Below are 9,277 nucleotides of genomic sequence, written 5' to 3'. Positions count from 1 at the left end.
GATAAACCAAAACAATTATTTCAATCGGCTTAAAACTTTTTAAGATATGCTCTTTTTAAGAAATGTACACGATTTTCACTCTCTCCACGGATGACATCTAAAAAGCATAAAGCCATTAAATACATAATCTTAAGGGAGCGCGGTGGCCGAGCGGAACGGGCTCCGTCTCATAATCGGAAGGTTGCGAGTTCGAGCCCCGGCGACGCCATCGTGTTGTGCCCTTGAGTAAGGTATTTTATCTCGATTACTCCTCTCCACCCAGGTGTATAAATGGGTACCGGCATTCTTTAATGCTGGGAAGGTATCAGACTCGCTGTGGAGGAGGTGTAGCGATCCCCCTACAGCAACATTACATGGAGGAGTCTGGCCCAATCGCCAATGAAAGAGAGATGGGCACTCCGTTCACTGTTTATAATACAGGTTCGCATCCTTTACCTTTACCTTTAAGGGGCCACTACACCCATTGCATTTTTTTTTTTGCATTTTTTTTGCATTTTGTGAAGAAATGAGAAAAAAATTAGTATGCAAAATAAAGGGGCAAATCTTCTCGTTCTATTGTGGCATCGGTATCAATGTAGCTTACATGCTTTTACAGGTAGAAGCCAAAAGGTGGTACATCACCGATGTTATTCACTTCATTTTGGAAAGCTTACTATCAACGGATTTCGTTAAAATTTTGGATCAGAAAAATCAGCAAAAATATACACATGCTGCAATCAATAAAACACAAGAATCAATCATAGAGTGCATAATAATCAGATATAACATAGCATCCATAATCCATTTTTATTTAAGAACCGAGTTGAACCTTTTAGGTTTTAAAACATTTTATAAATAGCATATCTATTAGTGATCTTGTGTGAAAAAATCAAGGAATTAGCATTTACCGTTTTGTTTTTATGACACATTTTATAGCGATACCCAATTTTAATGTTTGTCCAAGAGACACCTAAAATTTGAATGTCAGCCCACTCTGTGTAAGGTAGATTTGGAATAACTGTCAGTTTCTTAACCTCATTGGCATTGAAATAAAATGGAGCACCCAAAGTGTTTAAGGAGAAGAAACATTATTTGTTGTTATTTTCATTTTAAAGATGTTTATTCAAGTTCAAGTTCAAGTTCAAGTATTCTCTATTGTAGGCGGGTTTTTCAAATGTCGAAATGAAATGCGCGCAAATTGGAGTGGAGTGAATTACTAAACATCCAGTAAGTTGGACATATTGGGATAAAACTGGAGTTGGAGTCGAGTGAGGTACAATGTATGTAAAGTAATATTAGAAAATTTGTTTAAACAGAAAAAAAGAAATAAAAATAACGCAAAAGATCAACCTTATTTAAGTTAAAGTCAGTTTCAGAGCTGGTGCTTTTATCGTGCATTGTGTGCTCCCATTCAAAATACATGGTACCTCGTGGACAAATAATGAAATTGGGTATCGCAGCAAAAGGACTCATAAAAATTAAACGGTACAAGCGAGTCACTTCATTTTTTCACAGAAGGTGACTATTGAGTGTGGCATTTATAGAAACTTTCAATAATGGGAAAGTTCAACTTGGTTCTTACATAAATATCGATTCTTTGCTCTATTGCACTTTTTTTGACTCACCCTGTATGATTAGGTTAGTATACGAATAAAGCTTTCGAATTTCTTACTAATGTATCGTTCCTCAGATGATGTCACAATCTGTGTGTATATTATCAAAGCTTATTGAGTAAAGAATTGTGCAAACTGTCGCTTTGCATTTGCGAGAAGAATCATATTTCTGATGCGTTAGCAGTCACACCCAGTACAGACATGTCAGTCCTAGGGTAACAAGTGCCTACATTTGTCTTTATTAATAATATAGTCCAATCTTAGAGGATACAACACTTCGTAGTTATAGGGTTATTAACAAGGTCTAATCTTTTCATATGTGACCGTCCACGGCGAATGAGCCGTAAATTCCTCCCCGGTCAATTTTGTTTTATTTCGTGTTTAAAAATTAAACATCACAAACTTAAAATGGTATATAATTTGACTTCAAACGATATCCAGAAGCGGGGTTATGGTTTGTTAAACTTTGCTCCTTCAACAAAATTATAGCTTTTACGTTTTTACATGTGTATCTTTTTCCACATTGTTGGCAATAAATATCAAACAGTCATAATTGGCGGTCATTTCAAATCATCCCCAAGTCAACGAGGTTTAAGAAAGTTCTCTCATTCTTAATTGTTGGTTATGCATACCTTTACAAAATACAATGCCTGGTAACCCACCACTTGAACAGGATTTAGCAATATAAGCAAACAAAGACCAGAGCTATTAAAAGTTATATAGCCATCTAAGTTAGAAGCTTATTATCCACTTCAACAATAGGATTATTGATTAGATTTTGACTATAAACGAAATGAGACGGATGTCGGGCCAGCTTAAGTTACCGATGAATATGACCTTGGTACACATTTTACACCGTAACTCAGAATACAATTTAGGGAATTTACGGCTCATTTGTGCTGCCGGGTCACATATTACATACAGGTCACAGACATAGGCTGTTAAATATATTATGCAAATGATAATAACCAGAATTACCAGTTTCAAACAATTAAAAAGTGACATTATGGGCCGGGTCGTTACTAGGGATGCCGCGTCTACGGACTCTGAATGTAGAGTCAATTGACTCCACGGGTAGAGTCATTTGACTCTGTAGTGAAAGTTAGGCCCGACTCCTTTTGAGAGTCAGTGTCAAATAACTACCGCGTCGTGCACAACTTTGCAGTCAATTGACTCCACAGGTAGAGTCAACTGACTTTCTTATGATAGTCAAGCGACTCCTTTTGTAGAGTCACTGATAGTTTAACCGGGAGTTTACTCCACTTTGAAAATCACTTCACTCTATTCTGGCTATTAGTGTTGTTCATAAAACATAAAAATTGATGCACGGATAGACGCACGCCGACTGCTTTCTCGTAGATAAAAAAATACAAAATTTGTACTATTTTTGTATTAGATGCACTGGCTAAAAACTCGTAATTCGAAATGTTATGTATCACAGGTGTGTTGAAAATGCTTAATGCAATTCAAAATTCTCGGACTTTACATGCAAGTATATGATATAAGCTGTAAATAACAATCAATCGGCGCGGTGTTCAACGTTTGCGTATTGCACTAGAATGCTCTAGATTTTTGTGTAAGGCTTGTCGATAATTGTGAAGCCCAGGTTTGATTGATAGGCCCTATTGATGAATTTGATAATGTATGAAATCTCCTTTGAGGACTTCAGACGCAGAAATGCCTAGGAATGTTTTGTAATTGGGCGGTAATTCTTCATCATCATCATCATCATCATCATCATCATCATCATCATCATCATCATCATCATCGTCATCATTATCATCATTATCATCATCATCAATTACATGATTGTAAAATTATTACCATATTATATGTTCTGTTGTTTTTTGTAGATTCGCTATAGACCCAGTGGAATATTCAGAACCGATATCACTATAGTCTATGATACTTCAGCCGAATCCGTAGCTATATGTGTGCAAGGATGACGTCAGAAGGTGACATTTTTACTCCAAGGCAAAATGAAATTTAATGCTGTAATGTTTTAAACGCTTTTGACCAAGCCTCAACCCCACCCAAAAAACAACAACAAAAGAAAAGTTGGTATGAAAACCCTTGTCATGGTATCTGTTCAAATACAGTTTCCCTGAAAACCTCAGAGTGGCCTGTGACCAAAGAAAGAAATGTTAAAAACTGTTTAATATGTACAACAACATCCCAAATTTAGGGTTAAAAAGACAAAACCAACCAGGTTGTTTTGTCTTTTTAACCCTAAATTTTAGATGTTGTTGTACATATTATCAGTTTTTAACATTTATTTTCCTTGGTTATGTACACTACTTGAATCTTTTAAGATCCATTCAAAGTTTCCCTGCTGGTCAGTTGGTACTGTTTTAGTTTGCTTTTTTTGCTCAAAGAAAAAAGCCAGAATAGTTATGCTCAACGTTCTTACATAACCAGCTATTCCAAACTATTCCAAACTGATTAAGTGTGTGAAGTTGAGCGACAAGCAATGGAATAGCAAACTGGTGGAGGTGGCTGAGAAACCCACGTAAGGAATAACAGCCTTGAACCCTTGAGAAGAGAAATGAAGTGGGCAAAGAAAAAGAGAAAATTCCACATTCAGCCAAAGATAAGAATACCCATAGCACTCTAAAACAACCCCAGCAGATTTCGTGAAATACTTGCAAGCCTAGTGAAAAGACTCATTTGAGTAGACTAACTTTCTAGATTATGTATATGACCCACTGAAAAAAAACAAATTCCGGGTAACGAGGATGCGTGGCCAAGTTTCATGGGAGAAGCAGTGTATTAGATCATTTGTGATCAAGCCATCAGCCAAATTGAAGACAATTTAAAGGTCCAGTGAGGATTTAGAAGGACCTGAAGCAAAATCAGTCGGAAGTCGGCAATATTGATTTAGTTCAACAAAGGAAGTATTTGTGTTTGTTTTCTATTGTTTTGGAGACTCATTAACTACTCATATCTTGTACATTGGTTGTCCAAATTCAATGGAGTTTTCTGCAAAATGTGGCTTTGTAAATGCTATTTACAATTCTATAAGAAACAGAAAATTGAATTTGTCCGACTTCAGTCTGATTTTGCTTCATTACACCACATAATTATGTTCTATTTGTTTATAAAACTATTAAGCTTGACTACGTTTGTTGATGATTTGACTACAAAGGAGGTGACACACGTGATTATATCTCTCCTTTGTCGATTTAGATTGACAACGTTTGTTACTCATTTGGCCACACAGGAGGTGACAATGTTTATATAAATTACAACACTCATTCGTGTAAAATTCAAAGCACGGACTACATAATATGTTATTGCCTAGTGACTGTATTTTGAAAATTGAATCATGATCTCGCTCTATTTCACAAACGAAACCCACTAAGTTGCGTTACAGTTGTTTTGTGTGTTGTGCGGCGTATCTAAGTATTTTTATTCAATCTATTATAACACGCAATTTTCAAATATGTGTCAAATTAATGGAAATTTCTATTTAATGTACAAATAAATTCTATATCAAGTATTGAAGACTGTTTATATTGAAGTATGATTTTAAAACTCTAACGACTCTTGAACACTTAAGAAAAACACTTAAATACATTAGGACCTTTACGCGTGTTTTATTTTTCCTTCTGAAAGGCTTGTTCAAATTATGCACCGGCAAATAATGTTCAGTTGCTAACATCAATCCGCGTGAAAAGGTTTTGTATATACATCAAGATGGCGGCTCATCTTCACTGCTTCAGGAACAATACCTGGGCCTTAACACCCGACAACATCACTTTTTACATCCGAACACACGTCGCCGATATAATTTTCCCTCTTTACGTTCAACCACTCTTAGCTTTATTTGGTCTTATGACTAACGCGGCATTTCTGTTCGTTCTTTATCGTATACCGAAGATGCGTACCGTAACGAATTATTACTTAGCGAACCTCGCAGTAGCAGATGCAATTTTTCTCCTGATATTCGCTTGGAATGACATCTGGCAATACCTTAATTCCGATATTTTTAAATACACCGTGTATGGATCTCGTGTAAACTGCAACTTATTTAAGAACACAGTTTTGTTTGTGATATACGTAAATTACTTTGCGGCTGTTTTCTTTGTTGCAGGAGTAACTACGGAGCGGTATGTCGCACTTTGTCACCCGCTTCAACATCGGTATTTAAGTAGCAAGGATCGTACTGTAAATATAGTATTTCTATCGTGGGTACTATCCTTCCTTTTAGCAAGCCCGTTTTGATTCCTTACACACCAAGTTCCTTCTGCATTTTCTTTCTTGATGAAACCTCAAATGTTGGGTATACATTGGAATACATTACGTACTGCAAAGATCCAATAGAATCATGGCGACGAATAGTCGTTACAAGCTTAACAACTTTTCAATTCTTGATAGCTCTTGTCTTAAATGCAATCATGTATGTGTTAATAATAAGAGTGTTGAATAAAAGTAACGACGATTTGCTGCAAACTTCAAATTCAGCTTTAAGTAAACAACGCATAAACGCAAGAAATGCAATTGCGCGCATGCTTGCAATCAACGGAATACTCTTCTTTCTTCTCCTTGGTCCACTCAAAGTGCGTCATATAATCACCATCATTTCTACGCTGTTCAATGTTGAGTCACCAATTACTCCGTTCGCGGATAAAATGCTGATAACTATATCGTATTTTTGCACCTTTCTTAACTCCTGTTGTAATCCACTCGTGTATGTATTCAGTAATCAGCGGTACAGAAAAGCTTTCCTTAAGGCATTCTCGTCTACGACAGATGTTACTGCTTACTCGGACACGGAACCGGACAGTCGACCGACAGCACTGCGTGGCCAAATGGAATCCAGAATGTAAAAGGATGTAAGATTCAAGTCTTGGGTTCACATTTACAACCACATTTCTTAAAGCCATACTCTTTTTCCTGATGACGATGACGAGTCATTCCAGATTTTGCTTTCAAAGACTTTTCGTTCACAAACACGACTGTTTGCCTCATTTGAGCAGGGAAGCGAGATCTTTGAAGCAGTGTACATGTACACTAAATTTGTAGTTGTCAAATTGTTGTACTAAAAATGTTTGCTTTGTTCGGTTACCTTTATTTCGTAAAGTTGTAATTACTCAAGACAAACTCATACACATAATTTTAATTAGGCCCCAACTGGTACAAAATGTTAGCTTTCACTGTCAGATATGTCACATTTTAATTTTGAGCCGAACAACTGAGGTAAAGCAAAGGTAATTAAAATTTACTTCCAGCGCCGATGTCACCAATGCGTGTCACTCTGTCGGTCGTGCTACAGTACGGTCCTTTAATGTGTATATGACCGTCCCGCACGCCATGTGCGTACTGTGTTATGAACATCGCGTACGCGTTCGACGTATATTTCCATCGTAATAATTAAACGACGGTTCCTGCGTTTTATTTAAAATCTAGGATTTTGACAAAACTACAGCACCTAGAGTCTTGATTTTTGTTAGTTTAATAAAGTACATTATAACCGTATTTTAAAAACAGTATTTTGACAAAATAATGAGGGCGTCCTCTTCAGCAGTGTTACAATATGGCTTTAAAGAAAGGCCACTTATTTCCTGAAGTTTTGCAGTCCAGTTTTAGTGTGATTATAGACATTAATGTGATAGCAATTTTAGTGCTACAAGGTGTCCCCCCCCCAAAAAACAGAACCCTCATTGCGCCCTCTTTTTCTCCTATTTGTGAAAAGTTGATCAAATATATTTTGGTATGTAAAGAAACCTTAAATCGTTAGCTTTGATAAACCAAAACAATTATTTCAATCGGCTTAAAACTTTTTAAGATATGCTCTTTTTAAGAAATGTACACGATTTTCACTCTCTCCACGGATGACATCTAAAAAGCATAAAGCCATTAAATACATAATCTTAAGGGAGCGCGGTGGCCGAGCGGAACGGGCTCCGTCTCATAATCGGAAGGTTGCGAGTTCGAGCCCCGGCGACGCCATCGTGTTGTGCCCTTGAGTAAGGTATTTTATCTCGATTACTCCTCTCCACCCAGGTGTATAAATGGGTACCGGCATTCTTTAATGCTGGGAAGGTATCAGACTCGCTGTGGAGGAGGTGTAGCGATCCCCCTACAGCAACATTACATGGAGGAGTCTGGCCCAATCGCCAATGAAAGAGAGATGGGCACTCCGTTCACTGTTTATAATACAGGTTCGCATCCTTTACCTTTACCTTTAAGGGGCCACTACACCCATTGCATTTTTTTTTTTTTTTTTTTTTTTTTTTTTTAACAAAAATTTGTACTAAATTTGTATGCAAAATAAAGGGGCAAATCTTCTCGTTCTATTGTGGCATCGGTATCAATGTAGCTTACATGCTTTTACAGGTAGAAGCCAAAAGGTGGTACATCACCGATGTTATTCACTTCATTTTGGAAAGCTTACTATCAACGGATTTCGTTAAAATTTTGGATCAGAAAAATCAGCAAAAATATACACATGCTGCAATCAATAAAACACAAGAATCAATCATAGAGTGCATAATAATCAGATATAACATAGCATCCATAATCCATTTTATTTAAGAACCGAGTTGAACCTTTTAGGTTTTAAACATTTTGTGAATAACATATTATTAGTGATCTTGTGTGAAAAAATCAAGGAATTAGCATTTACCGTTTTGTTTTTATGACACATTTTATAGCGATACCCAATTTTAATGTTTGTCCAAGAGACACCTAAAATTTGAATGTCAGCCCACTCTGTGTAAGGTAGATTTGGAATAACTGTCAGTTTCTTAACCTCATTGGCATTGAAATAAAATGGAGCACCCAAAGTGTTTAAGGAGAAGAAACATTATTTGTTGTTATTTTCATTTTAAAGATGTTTATTCAAGTTCAAGTTCAAGTTCAAGTATTCTCTATTGTAGGCGGGTTTTTCAAATGTCGAAATGAAATGCGCGCAAATTGGAGTGGAGTGAATTACTAAACATCCAGTAAGTTGGACATATTGGGATAAAACTGGAGTTGGAGTCGAGTGAGGTACAATGTATGTAAAGTAATATTAGAAAATTTGTTTAAACAGAAAAAAGAAATAAAAATAACGCAAAAGATCAACCTTATTTAAGTTAAAGTCAGTTTCAGAGCTGGTGCTTTTATCGTGCATTGTGTGCTCCCATTCAAAATACATGGTACCTCGTGGACAAATAATGAAATTGGGTATCGCAGCAAAAGGACTCATAAAAATTAAACGGTACAAGCGAGTCACTTCATTTTTCACAGAAGGTGACTATTGAGTGTGGCATTTATAGAAACTTTCAATAATGGGAAAGTTCAACTTGGTTCTTACATAAATATCGATTCTTTGCTCTATTGCACTTTTTTGACTCACCCTGTATGATTAGGTTAGTATACGAATAAAGCTTTCGAATTTCTTACTAATGTATCGTTCCTCAGATGATGTCACAATCTGTGTGTATATTATCAAAGCTTATTGAGTAAAGAATTGTGCAAACTGTCGCTTTGCATTTGCGAGAAGAATCATATTTCTGATGCGTTAGCAGTCACACCCAGTACAGACATGTCAGTCCTAGGGTAACAAGTGCCTACATTTGTCTTTATTAATAATATAGTCCAATCTTAGAGGATACAACACTTCGTAGTTATAGGGTTATTAACAAGGTCTAATCTTTTCATATGTGACCGTCCACGGCGAATGAGCCGTAAATTCCTCC

The sequence above is a fragment of the Amphiura filiformis genome, chromosome 1 (assembly GCF_039555335.1).
Source record: "Amphiura filiformis chromosome 1, Afil_fr2py, whole genome shotgun sequence".
NCBI lineage: Eukaryota > Metazoa > Echinodermata > Ophiuroidea > Amphilepidida > Amphiuridae > Amphiura > Amphiura filiformis.
Note: the sequence above shows the minus strand (reverse complement) of the source record.